Raw genomic sequence first — 15,038 nt, forward strand, 5'->3', positions numbered from 1 at the left:
TCAACTTCATCAGCTGGATATAATGGCTGGAGATGCTCTGAATTTGCAGTTAGCAGGGTTCAGCTGGACTCCATGAAAATGGTAGTTCCATTGGTCACAGAGTCTGCAGTGATTTCATATAAAAATGGCAACCCACTGCCTAGCTGTCTGGCAATGATCTGATTGCTGTCCCTTGAGATTCAGGAAGTTATGATGGTGAACTCACAGGTGAACATGGCTGGATTAGGGATGGGGGACTGAGGCCTGGTATCACACCCATCCTCCAAATGGAATGAGTCTGATGCTGGGTCAGGTCCTGATTGACCCCCAGAGAGCATGGCAGGCTCGTCAGCCATGCGACAGCTCGTGAGAATGAAACCGCACCACACAGAAGTAACAGGGACTCTTTGAGCTCATTCCCCTTGCTTCCATTGTGCAGGGAGCTTGACAGGCACCGTCATGTGGGCCAGAGTGGACACTCAGCAAAACAGCATGCACTTGGCTTCTAAAACTCACTCTGCCAGCTCCTGATTTATGAAGGCGGTGGCAAAAGACCTACTCCTCTCAGCCTCTGTATCCATATCCCTAAAATGAGGGGGTTGTGTTGTATGATGCTGAGGAAAGTTAGGATCAGATAAGGTGATGAGAAACTCTGTTCCTCTCCTATGTTCCCAGACACCTTAACCAGACACCAGGGAGTCATGGGAGATGCCTCACTCCTTGTTTCTCACCTGCTGTTGTTTCTACCTCCTAAACCCATCCCTTCCTCTCCTTCCCAAGTGTCCCCCCTTATGTCAGGCTGTCTTGTTGTCTCACCTGGATAAACAGATTCCCAGTGTCTCACTTCACCCTCCTCATACCATCTCCTCACTCCACCATGAAATAGTGAGAATGCATTCTGTCTTTTCTCTCTGCATCACGTGTCAAGCACAGTCATATGGAATAAGCTCCCCTCAAAATGTTTGATGGAAGAATAACTAGGTAGAGGAATGAATGAATTAAACCTTCTGTGCAAGTACCATTTTTATAAGATAGTGTCTGAATGTGAGCTGCTATTCTCTGCAGTTCAATAAGCATAAATATTTATTATACATTTGGCACCATGCTAGGTACTGGACATGTGAAGATGAGTTAGATATAGTTCCTGACATTCAATTACCACCCAGTGAGCAAGGTGGGCTGTATTAGTTAGGGTTCTCTAGAGAAACAGAGGCAACAGGATAGATAGATTGATAGGTAGATAGGGATTTATTTTAAGGAATTGTCTCATGCAATTTTGGGGGCAGGCAAGTCAAAATTTGCAGAGATCATCAGGCTAGAGACTCAGAGAAGACTGATGTTGCAGTTCTAGTCTGAAGACAGACTGGAGGCAGAGTTCCCCCTTCCTTAGGGGACCTCAGATTTTTTCTTTTTTTCTTTTCAAGGCCTTCAACTGATTAGATGAAGCTCACCATCATTATGGAGAGTAATCTGCTTTGCTTAGTGTGCTGATTGAACTATTAGTCATATCTAAAAAATACCTTCACAGACCTTTCTAGATTGATGTTGGCCTAACATCTGAGCACCATAGCCTAGGCAAGTTGACACGTAAAAACTATCACACAGGCATATAGGCAGATGATGATAACACAATGCATACTATTGCATTTCTGCAAAGTAAACTAGGTCTTTCTTTTATGAGAAGTTCTCTATATACTTTGACATTCCAAAGCTAACGTTTGTGAATTGCTTTCTCTGTATATGCCATGCACTCTACACGGCGCATTCATAAGCATGGCTTTGATCCCTACAACAATCTGTGATGTGGGTATTGTTCTCGCCTTTTAAAAGTGAAAGAGATCCAAGTAACATGCATGAGGTTCCACCACTGATGTGTAGTGGAACTGAGATTTGAGTCCAAGCCTCTGCACTACTCCAAGTTCAATAATCGTTGATCTACATCATGATACTTTAAACAAACATATCTAGCTTGAAGCTTAGCTGTTCCTAAAAGAAGCACTTCTTTAGCCAGGAATACTGTAGTATCACTAGATTTTGTAACAGGAATCATTTCCCCTCTGCCCACCCACCAAGCCCCACCACACACGTACACACAAGGATGTGAATCAGTGCTCCCAGCTCACTTCCTATTGGCTCTGAAGCTGGGAGAGGATCATGATTGGCCACAATCTTATTGGGTCATGTTGAATCAATAAGCTGAAAAGGAAGCTTCCCAAATATCACCATGATGACTGAGTTTTTGTCACACACACTAAAAAAATTGTCTCCAATTTAACTCCAAATTAACTCCAAGCCAGACACAGACCACATAGCCGCTAGTCTTTCTCAATAGACAAGACAGAATTGTTGGCATTAGATGTATCTGTTAATTATTTGCTCAGTATATAAAGAATATTCTGCTTTAAACTTGCCAAAATTAAGTAGGAAATGAATCGCAAATGAAAAATACATTGTCTCTGGAGCTCTAACTTTTAACAGGAAAACAAAGACACATGATATGAATACATGAATACAGTAATTATTTATTAATAGCCTACTAGGCGCCAAACAATGTTGGCCTTCCAAGGAAATAAAATGAGTAGAAATAATCTCATATCTCAAGGATGCACGGAATGGGGAAAAAGACAAGTGATATTAATTGAGTGGCTTTAATATGGCAGTCATTTTACCTCATTTAATCCTAACAATCCCATGAGATAGATAGCATCATCCCTTTACACAAAGGGGGAGATTTCGTCTTTGCGAAATGGAGTGACTTGCCCGAAATCACACAACCAGTAAATACTGATAACTTAAACCAAATCTCTCTCTAAATCCAGAGCTCATGAACCTTCACACTGCAGAGAAGATAAAACAAATATATAAACCACTATAGCTAGCATGGACACATAACACCAAGAAGGGGTCAAGTAAAGTTTGAGGAATCTGGAAATGTTATTGGAGATGGTCTTTAGAAAGAACAGATGGTATTTTTCAGGCAGAGATGAGAAAGAGCATTTCAAAGGAGAGGAAAGAGCTGGAGCGAGAGTTGGAGGGAGAAGTAGAAGAGGTTTGGAAGATAAGAGTTGGAAAACCTTTCTTGGCATTTTAAAAGCAGGATAATCCTCCTAGAAGGGATAACTAATATAGATTAGAGTAGAGCAGACTGGAAGATAAGGAGACTGGGTGAGAGATCCTTGCAAGCGTCTTAGAGAGCACCTGCAGGAATGGAAGGAAAGACAAATTTGAGAGACATCACAGAAGAGGATTGTAGGGTGATCCTGAACTGAAGATGGACCAGTGAGTTCAGACTGATGCAGAAGAATGAAACCAAACGCAGAGTCGGAGTAGGTGACCAGGTAAAGGTCATGCAGTAGAGGTCTCAATTAAGATGAAAGACAAAATAGAAAGAGGGAAGGAGGGAGGCAGAAAAGGAAGGGATTTCCGAATGTGCCATCCTGAAAGTGGAGTCGATCTGAGTTGTGACCAAGCATAAGGTGTGGCCTCCTGGGGAGTGGCTGAGACAGAGCTCATCCAAATGGAAGACACCAGAAGATTATGAATCTGGAAGTCACCAGGAAACCTGGCAGTGAGTTACACGGAAAGGATGTCAGTGCTGCAGAGACTGAAATCATGAAAGAATGTGAGAAAAACGTCCTCAGAATTAGAAGTAACTGGGCAGAAAAGGACAGAAAAGTCAAAAGTTTACATCAAATCAGAAAAAATGAGTTGTCTACAAAATGGGTGATGCATTATCCTGCAATCATAGTGAGCATTTCCATTGGAAAAATTAATAATAATGGGATCTCACTTCTCCTTTCTTAGGGAAAAATGGCATATTAGGCATATTCTGCGTTTTTCATATTTGCTAGCAAGGAATGTCAAGAGAGGCAACTGGTTCTATCAGATAACATTGAAATGCCTCACTCTCACATTTCCTTACCTGTCCTGGACCCACCGAGCCTGCATAAACCCAGTGAAGAAGAGAAAGATCAAAGTTGAGCAAATTCTCTTCCATTTTTGCTGAGTCAATCACTTGCTATCACAGGAACAGGCATGCATGTTTAAGGACACCCTGCCCATCTGTATCACTTGTGCTGTCAAGTTGAATGAGCAAAGTGTTAGTTCATGTAGTGTGGAAGAAGACATGCAGCCTGGGTGAATACCTTCTGATCAGCATGAAGTGTAAGAGAAAAGTCTGTCCAGCATGGAACTGAGCTGCATTCCAGCCCCATGACATGGCATCAGGTTTGGCAACTGGGTCAGCAATTGTGCTCCAGTTGTTGCTTCTATTATCTGCAGGGTTTTGCAAGCCTGGAACTTCCACCCACCCGAAGTAGACTGCCAAAGCTTATCCAGAGTTTGTTAGTGCAGAGCTCATTGTGTTGTCACGCATTGTCTAGTTTAGGCTTGATTCCACTGTCACATAATCCAAGGGAAAATGAAGAGCTCTGTGGACTGATCTCCATTTAATTTCAGTTTTTCTATTGTTAGTGCTCTGCCTGCTAGGGAATTCCAGAAAGTGTTGCTTAATAATTACAAGGTAGGTCGTAACAAAGAAATGAATGGTGTAGCTGTCAGTCATAAGGGAAGACTGGGAAAAATAGCCCTGGTTGCTGGCAACTGACTAGATGCATTTGCTTTGCGCTGACATTAGAATCTCATTTGGAAGCAACGTGGGAGGTCAGTGAGTCCAACTGCTCTCTCAGAGCAGCAGCATTGGAATATGGTCTTTTTTTTTTTTTTCTTGCTCTGTCACCCAGGCTGGAGTGCAGTGGCACAATCTCAGCTTACTACAACCTCCACCTCCAGCAATTATCATGCCTCAGCCTCCTGAGTAGCTGGGACCACAAGTATGTGCCACCATACCCAGCTAATTTTTGCGCTTTTACTAAAGATGAGGGTTTTGCCATGTTGGCCAGGCTAGTCTCGAACTCCTGGCCGCAAGTCATCCACCCAGCTCAGCCTCCCAAAGTGCTGGGATTACAGGCGTAAGCAACAGTGCCTGGCCCTGAAATATGGTCTTTTGGGCTCAAAGAGCTGGCTACCTCATAATACATACAGTTGTATTACCAAGATGGTCTTGCATTTGTTCCCCATTGGGTTTAGTTTTCATAACTATACTAAGAGCTAATATTTAGTGAGTGCCCACTATGTGCCATGCACTGTACTAGTTCTATAAATACATTATCTCAAATAGTCCTCACAATAGACCAGTAAGGTAGGCGCTTTTATTCCCATTTTTCCAGATGGGATACAGAGTCAAGCCCCGTGGAGTCAGGATTTGAACACACATCTGCAGGTTTGGAGGACAATAGAACCTATCTTGTCTTCACTCATGTTCCATGATGGTCCCCAGGGCCCCAGCGCTGTACATTCCACGATGCAATCAAGATTCATTTGGAATTCTCTGAAGTGCTCCAGCAGGCCTTGTGCAACTCAAACGTTCTGTCAACTCTTGTCTGGGGATAACATGAATCTACAGCTTCTTTCACAATAATACTAGCAATAACAACAGTGACAGATTTTTAAATAATTTGCATATGTATTCTTTTATTTTATCCTTTAAAAAGTCTTATAAAATGGGTAGAATAGGTAGTTTGCAAATAAGAAACCAAGACTTAGGTAAGTAATTTAAATTCTCTAAGTGACGGCTAGTAAACTGTGGAATCCAGGAATAAAACCCACGTCTTCCAAGCTCAAGGCCAGCGGGTCTGAGTGTGGCAACTGAACCAGTAGCATCCAGGAATTTGTTTTAAATAAACATTCTCAGGGCCCAGCACAGACCTAATAAATCCGAAACTCTGGGGGTGGGTCCAGCCATCCATGTTGGAACAAGCCCTCCAGGTGACAGTGGTGCAAGCTCAAGCTTGGTCTAGGCCAGTGCCTCTTCCATTGCCTGGTATGGTGTTCACTCCACCACCTCTAGTTCTGACTCTCCGCAATGAATGAAAAGAGAAAAAAGTGAGCGGTCTAACAGAATCTTTTGTATCTGAAGTGCAATTTCATCAGTGACTTCTTAAGATTATGCCTGAGATTCTTAGTGTTGGGAAGAAAAGCACATCTCAGCCCCAACAGAGGAGGTTAATAAAGCCCACTGAACTTCATTTATTTTCTCACAGGGAACTCAAGTGTGACAATTCTCCAAAACAGGATTGCATTTTTTCTTACTTATAAAAAATTTTATCTCAACAATATCTCTTCTGTGAAATACAATACTATCAGAATCACAAATGGCTTTTTTGAGAGTTGGTTTTTCTGTTTTGTTTTGTCAGCATCTCGCTCTGACACCTAAGTTGGAGTGCAATGGTATGGTCAGGGCTCATTGCAACCGCAACCTCATAGGCTTAAGCACTCCTCCTGCCTCAGCCTCCCAAGTAGCTGGGACTACAGTTGTGTGCAACCAAACCTGGCTAATTTTTTATTTTTTTGTAGAGACAGAATCTCGCTATGTTTCCCAGGCTGGTCTTGAACTCTTGGGGTCAAGCACTCCTCCCACTTTCGCCTCCCAAAGTGCTGGGATTACAGGCACGGGCCACTGTGCCTGGCTAGGAGTTTTATTTTTGATAGGATTTTGCCTATGAACATTAAATAAAGAAAATATTTTCCAATGAACTATTTATTAGAAATTAGCAATATTTATCTAAATATTAATCTCAGGTAAGCATTTAATGACCAATGGAAACTGGGGGTGGGGGACCCAAGCAAATAGCCATCAAAATCAGTAGAAATAGCACTTTTTTAAAATAAACATTCATTAGGGAGAAAGTGCTGCACAGAACATAGGAACATTGTCTTTAAAGTCAAATGGCCCTGGGGTCCAACACAGCTCTGCCACTTACCTACTACCTATAGGACTCAGAGCAAGTCACCTATCTATCCTCAGCTGGACTTTATGCATCTGAAAAATGGAATCATAATGGAACCCACTCAAAGAGTTGTCCTGAGAATTAAATGAGCTCACATATGAAAAATACTTAAAACACCGTGACCTCTGCATAGTAAGGACTCAAAGACTGTTAGCAATTATTTTTGTGTTTTAAGTGACAAATATGTGCCATGTGCATAGTAGATCAGATACCAGGGACAGAACAATGAATAGCATGTGAAGCTTGCCCTCTGGTCCTTCAAGGCTCACCCTTTCACTCTATTCTACAAAGTCTGTTTCCGTTTTGGTTTATTTTTAATGTAGCACTTGGAACATATCCCAAATTTTCATATAACCTGGCAGGACTGGGCTGGCGAGCAGTAAGACTTCTTTTACAAGTACTTAAGATACCATCAATGATAAGACATATTATTTCAGGTACTGTTCAAAACGAAAAAAAACACTGCTAATCATAATTTTAAGACGTCATTGATTGTGAAATACTCCCTAATTTCAATTCAAGAAGCAGTAGAAAAAAAAAATTTGGTTTTAGAATTCACGCAGTGTAGTATTTTCATTTCCCATCACTGCCTAGAACGCACAAAGAAACACTCTGCCTGGGCCATGCGTATATCTGTGTTAAGGGATGGAATGGGAAGTGGCTCACAAAAAGGATATTTCACAATAGATCGGAACTGGCCTTGAAGAAACTTTCTGAGTCAGAAAATAAATAAAAAAAACATCAATGGCAGATATCCTGCACCAAGAGGACAGTATGCTTCTGGAGCTGCCGGTGCACTCTGTAAAAATGACTGCAGTCAGGTCAAGCAAAAGTCCACTTATTTGGCTCCTACTCTTTGCCATTCATTGTTAGGTGGAGGGCTACCAGCAAAATCACATCTATTCTCTCTAGATATTCACATACTAGTAGGAGAGGTAGACACATAGACAGAATGCAGAGGACGGTTTCAATGTAGAAATATGCAAAGTCTAGAAATAGTACAAGAAAAATGAAGCATTAGGGGAGGAGAGGGAGTAAGAAGTGTGGCTAAAGAAAGCTCCTTGAGAAGGCAATGCCTGAGCAGGTTTTGAAAGATAACTAAGAGCTAAACAAGCATTTAGTGAAAGCAACAACGCTAATAAAAAAAATGTGGGTGTTATGTCTATTTCAGCTAATGTTGTTTTTCCACAACTGTAGATTGGATGCCCTACCTTGGCTAGTCAGGAGAGAGCTTGTGAAAGAGCTGTACAAATATCTGCCAGAACCAGTGAATCTGGAAGCTCAGATGAAGTCACTCATTATTATTTCACACACACACACACACACATAAATGAAAAAGAACCTGGCACAGCTTTGGTACTTTTTGTTTTCATGGCTTAAAAAAAATAAAACAAAAAACAAACAAACAAACAAAAAAACAGCATTAGGGTTCAGTCTTAAAGAGAAGTTGAGATATCACATTTCTTTTCAATTCTTCATATTGGACTCTGCAAGAGAAATAAAGGGGCAGGGAACACATTGTAATAAGAAACAACATGCATCATGAAATTCTTAGACAAGGCCAGGCACGGTGGTTCACACCTGTAATCCCAGCACTTTGGGAGGCCAAGGCGGGCAGATCACCCGAGGTCAGGAGTTCCGAGACCAGCCTGGTCAAGACGGTGAAACCCCGTCTCTACTAAAAATACAAAAATTAGCCTGGCATGGTGGCGCTAGCCTACAGTCCCAGCTACTCTGGAGGCTGAGGCAGGAGAATTGCTTGAACCCAGGAGGTGGAGGTTGCAGTGAGCCGAGATCACACCACTGCATGCCAGCCTGGGTGACAGAGTGAGACTCAGTCAAAAAGCAAGCAAGCAAGCAAGGAAGGAAGGAAGGAAGGAAGGAAGGAAGGAAGGAAGGAAGGAAGGAAGGAAGGGAAAGAAAGAAAGAAGGAAAGAAAAGAAAGAAAGAAAGAAAGAAAGAAAGAAAGAAAGAAAGAAAGAAAGAAAGAAAGAAAGAAAGAAAGAAAGAGAGAAAGAAAGAGAAAAGAAAGAAAGAAAGAAAGAGAGAGAGAAAAGAAAGAAAGAGAAAAAGAAAGAAAGAAAGAAAGAAAGAAAGAAAGAAAGAAAGAAAGAAAGAAAGAAAGAAAGAAAGAGAGAAAGAGAGAAAGGAAGGAAGAGAGAAAGAGAGAAAGGAAGGAAGGAAGGAAGGAAGGAAGGAAGGAATGGTTAGACAATACAAATAAATCAAATCAGGGAGATGGAGGAGCATGTGTGATTTTTCTCAAAGGAGGGGTTTTGCAAAGAATGGTGTATTTAGCTTATAAAGTATGTACAAAATCCATTTTTCTCTGGGCACTTGTCCAATTCTGTATCTTTTCCACTTTAAGTCAATGCTGATGGTATGGTAAAGCTTTTTTTACTCAGAAAGAACTCTAGTCAACCTTGACACATTTTTTTTTTTGAGACCGAGTCTCGCTCTGTCACCCAGATTGGAGTGCAGTGGCTCAATCTCGGCTCTCTGCAAACTCTCCCTCCCGGGATCACGCCATTCTCCCGCCTCAGCCTCCCGAGCAGCTGGGACTACAGGCGCCCGCCACCACACCTGGGTAATATTTTTGTATTTTTAGTAGAGACGGGGTTTCACTGTTTTAGCCAGGATGGTCTTGATCTCCTGACCTGATGATCTGCCCGCCTCGTCCTTCCAAAGTGCTGGGATGACAGGCATGAGCCACCAAGCCCAGCCAACACTTCTAAACTTAGAAGTTTCTTTGACCCTATCAGTTTGTTGTCACTTCCAACCTAGGGCCCCTCAAATGGCAGAAGTAACTTGAACACAAATTTAGTGATGTTCCTTCCTTGTTTAATTTTATAGCTGTCATTTGTCAAATTGCCTTCTTCCTACATCTGCCACCTACTATACACCCTCATTGACACTCTGAACAACACACCAGATAAAACCAGTTTGTTCACACTTCATATGCCAAGGCAACCATATATCAGGCAGTTCAATTTTGGACTTTCTGGGATTTCAGGGAGAATTTATCCACAAAGAGTATATGCATAGCCCAGGTTCCCTCTGAAAAAAATTCCGAATCAGTTGCAAAATTCCCATGACACTAATTATAATTAGGCAGAGATAGACGAGAAGATAAGAGTATGGCTCCAATCAAGGAGACTTCACCGCATATAAATGTTTGCATGGCAATCATGAGATCATGGATGCAAACAGCTAGCACAGGGCCTGCTATGTAAAACCATCAAAAGCTTAGTTTCCCCCATGTGGGGTTATCTCAAAGGTAACCCACCCTAATCTGAGGTAACAAGTATTCTGGAAGAATCCAAAGCTGTGGAAGAGCAGAAACACAGAGGAAAGAGGAAGTTGTTTGGTTTGTGTTGGTTTTTTTTTTTTTTTTTTTTTTTTTTTACCAGAACCTGTTTCAGCATTCTTATAGGGAAAAGCCAAGCCTTACCATCTTCCTTATTATTAAACATGCTTAGAAAGCCTGCGAAACCTTATTTTTTAACAGACGTTGGTAGCATATACTGTGTATCAATGGAACTGAATGCTCAAGTTAGACCATAAATAATTTTTGTACATAATTTATATGTTTTTGTAAAGCAAAAGGAATTACGTTTTCATCAGAAGCTTTTCTCACGTTATTGCCAAACTCCCTCTTTTTTCTGTGTCTGATGTAAGGTCACGTTGTTGCACAATTGGGAACACTGGGGTAATAACGGGAGACAGAAAGGACAGGGAACCATGCGTTTCAATTTGTTCACAATACATTTGTAACTCATCTCTGTCTTTTCCACTCTTCCTCCTGGCTCTATGGGTCATGGTAGAGGAACAATTATGTGGAAGAAATCAAATATGAATGACTGCTTTCCCCTCCAGCTCTCTTCCCTACTTCCTCCTTGTGATATGCTTATCACGTTTCCCTGCAGGGTTGTAAATAAAGGCTTCTGGGGCTCTCACAGCTCGAGAGAGAAGTAGCCCCCTCCTATGAGCCCTAACAAACTGTTGTTCAGCAAATCGTGATAAGAATATCATTGTGATAAGAACATCATTGTGATACAGAGTATCTAATGAATTTCTAACTAATATTAATCTTTTGGCCTGGCGCAGTGGCTTGCACCTGTAATCTCAGCACTTTGAAAGGCCGAGGCGGGAGATCATTTAAGGTGGGGAGTTCTGACCAACATGGTGAAACCTCATCTCTATGAAAAACACAAAAAAAATTGCTGGGTGTACTGGCACATGCCTGCAATCCCAACTACTCAGGAAGCTGGGGCAGGAGAATCACTTGAACCCAGGAGTCAGAGGTTGTAGTGAGCTGAGATCGCACCACTGCACTCCAGCCTAAGCAGCAGAATGAGACTCCTTCTCAAAAAAAAAAAAAAAAAAAAAAAATATATATATATATATATGTCTAAATATTTTATAATAAATCATCAAACATACAACACATTTTATTAACTATTTAAATTATATCAATGGAAAGAAGTGCATTTGGAGCTTTTTTAAAAGAAAATAACACTCTGGAAGATTGTGTGTTTTTTGAAACTACTTAAAAGTATAAAAATCATTATATTTTAGAGACTGGAAAGATCTTAGGCACCACTTCACCTATTCTATTTGTTTTCTATAACAAATATTAAGCACCTAAATACTTCATTCAAAAACCACCCATAAGATAGTGGTGGAGGTACATATTGAGGTAAGAATCTTTCTACCACATCATATACTCCTGGTCCACCCCATGGATACACTATATTGAGTCATAAAAATTTGACAATATATTTGGGATAATAGTCTAAGGATCTTATCCAACATAAATACTATTTTCCAACATTTTCACTTATATTCTAAAGCAACAGGCTCTCAACTACAATTATTTCTTCATTTTATGCTTTTGTAATAAGGTAGTTTGTCTAGTCTACCTTATTACTAACTCTGGTGTTACCCCTCGTTGTCTAAACAAGTACCTTGGTTTGACTCATGACAATGTCTCTTCTCTGGATCTGTTCTTCTGGCCATGCCTCAGTTATCACTGTGTCTTCCTAATGCAGTTTCAATGGCCAGCAAAAGAGACGCTTGAGCACCAAGAAGAATACTTTCCAGTCCAATAAGAAGCAAAAGTTCCCGTGAATTTCCTTTGATAGTTACACATTCGATTTTCATGCATTCATTCAGTTACGAATTCCTTCTGAAGTCCCAGGCACTGGATTATGTGCTGCAGAGGCCAATGCCTAATAAGATACTGTCCCAGGACTCATAGAGCCCATAGTCTCATGAGGACAAAATGTGTAAACCCTGCACTGTGGATATGGCCAGAGAAAGCAGTAAATAATCGAGGTGCTTTGGGGAGTGGAGAGGAAGGAGCTGTGCCTGGGAAGGATGGCAAACAGCCTTATCTAAATATGCCAAATCCAAGCAGTCAAGACACCTAGGTTCTAAATTTTTTACAAGAACAATCTCATTCTCCTCTGATGGAGAAGACATAGCCCAGCTGTGATCTAGTATCTGGGCATTCCGATCACAGGAACAAAAGATCAGCAGTCATTGCCTGATCACCAAATAGAACAGAAGCATGGGTCTCAGGACCCGGAGAGTGGGGATAGATGGTAAAAATGAGAGAGAACGGACAACAGAAAATCTATGTGAAAACCAAGCCAGCCATCTGTAAGCCTCTTGAGAGACAGTCAAACCACACAGTTCTGAAAACAAATTCTCAACTGCTTGAGCAGGCAGGTGGATCAGCCTGGGCTAACTCTGGAAGATCTAATCAGTTGCAGGTGCATTTTGGGTGTTTTAAGTGCATGTTAGTCATAGGGGTAAACTGTCACTTTGCTCAGTTGAGGTTGAGGCATAGAACTAGTACTTTCTCTTTACTGGAGTTGCTGCTGCACCTGAGCCAGTGTGGGCTCCCAGCCACGCATGAGGTTGGGAGATGTCCAAATCGAATCGCTGTCTTGCCTAAATCTCAGAGCTCTCCAATGACACTAGTTACCTCTCAGGGCTAGGACAAGGATGAGGCAAGGGAGGCACTGAGAATAAGATATAACTCAGGTTCCCACTCTGCACCATCTTGAGCAAGATCAAGTTCTTCCTTAGACCCTGCCTCTTCTTCCAGAATACCTTTCCAATTCTAGGAGGAAGAAGGGCTTCAACAATTCTATGGCAGGCAGCACTTACTATACAAGAGAAATGTGGGACAAGGAGGAGCCTGGTCGATTTCCCAAGGACCTCTGACCAAAAATCCCTATTGAATTTTTACAAAGAGATGTTGGTCAGGGGATTCAAAATTTCAGTTAGAGAGGAGAAATGTTCAAGAGACCTATTGTGCAACATGATGACTATAGTCAGTAACAATAGGTTGTGTTATTGCAAATTAGGAGAGTAGATTCTAAGTGCTCTCACCACACACACACACACGCGCGCACACACACACACACACACGTGTGAGGTAATGCATGTTAATTAGCTCAATTTAGCCATTCCACAATGTATGCATATTTCAAAACAACATGTTGCACATGATAAATATATATAATTTTTGTCACTTAAGAAACTAGTTTAGAAAAATTTCTATTGGCAGAGTCTCAAAAGCAATGGTACTCCTAGTGCCCAATCTCAAATTAGTAATGAGGTTTTTTTTGTGATTTCTTTTTTTAAAGAAAATATTTGATTCATCTCTTGTCTCCTTCCATGTGTTTCCTTCACTTCTCCCAGTCGAAAATGCATTTCTCAGCATCTCCCTTCTCTGCTTATTGAAAACAGATTCAAAATATACGCCCCTGGGAAAAAATTTCTTGTGTAAGGCATATTTTTAATTCTGTTGTGGCTTAACCCTTGATTGTAACACCAGAGACCTGCTAAGAACTGTCAACTCTAATGTTTAAACACTATTTTAAGACTCATACATATTTATTACGATGTCCCCTGGGTTTCTCTTCTGAATGAGACTTTAAACCAACAATCATTTTTATAAACAGAGCAATAACCACAAAATATTCAACAAATTATATACATGGCTTAACAACTATCTAATCCAGAGAAAAACGCATAGACATTACTATATAGATAATATATCCTATTTTTTTATTATCCATTTACTTCAACTTCATTGTTTTCCTTTTTAAAAAATAAGGCTAGTATTATCATAAACCAGTATCCATGGTTTCCTTTTCATTAAGTTCTCTTTTTCTCATTATGTTCACTCACCTTAAAAAAATCCTATTTGGGAAAGAGGAAGAAAATAAGGGGAAAAATGATTTACAAGGCAGGAGAGAGACGTTTCCTCTACATGACACCATGGCTCCAAAAGCACTGGGCAGATTTTCCACAAAGGATAAGAAAAGAACTAAACATGTTCTATTTCACAAAATTACAGACAGATTATTGGATGCAAGATGGATTGCACCTCAGAAAGAGCCCGTCCTTCCGTCAATGCACACTGGTCATAGAGTCTCATAAAACGTTTTCAAACAGCTGAGGGCAAGCCCCGAGATGAGATGTACCTTCATGCTGGGTTTCCAGGCAGAGGTCACTTTGCCAGTGAGTTTGTTTGCTGCTCAGCTGACGCAGGAGTTAAGTAAAAGCCTCCACCAGCACAGAAATGTGGGTCTTTCCCTCAGTGATTCATCACTATCAGCAATCAGACAAACTGTCTCATAAAGTCTGAGCATAAATTACTTCATCTCCACCAATTTGGGTCTAAAGATCATTATGAATGCACTTGGAAAACACCTTGTTCATTTTTACTTACTATTAACTCTAGGATGTTTTATATGGTTGACCACAAGAAGACAGGGATAACAAAATACTGCAATCACCCAACCATAACTTTAAGAGAAATCCTCTCACGTTTAGAACTCCGTATAATTCATTAATAATATCCATCAATATCTATGAATGTAAGAAAACAGAGGCACTTACCCAAATGAGTAATTTTTTAAAAAGCTGCCATCTACAAAATCGTATTTTATTGAATCCTCACAAAAATTTTGTGATATATGGCTGAGACTTTAAACCCATTTTGTGATAAGAAACTGAGATCCAGAAGGGTTAGGGCACTTGCTTAACGGCACATCACTTGTTAGTAGCAGAGCTGGGATTTGAACCAGGGTTGTTCCAAATTCTAGTCCAGTTTCTTCCTAATATACTAGGCTGTTTAACTCAGATGATGGCCAGGCTTACTACGACCATTATGCTCAATAATTTTAAATA

Source organism: Macaca fascicularis, chromosome 4 (assembly GCF_037993035.2).
Source record: "Macaca fascicularis isolate 582-1 chromosome 4, T2T-MFA8v1.1".
NCBI classification, from domain to species: Eukaryota; Metazoa; Chordata; class Mammalia; order Primates; family Cercopithecidae; genus Macaca; species Macaca fascicularis.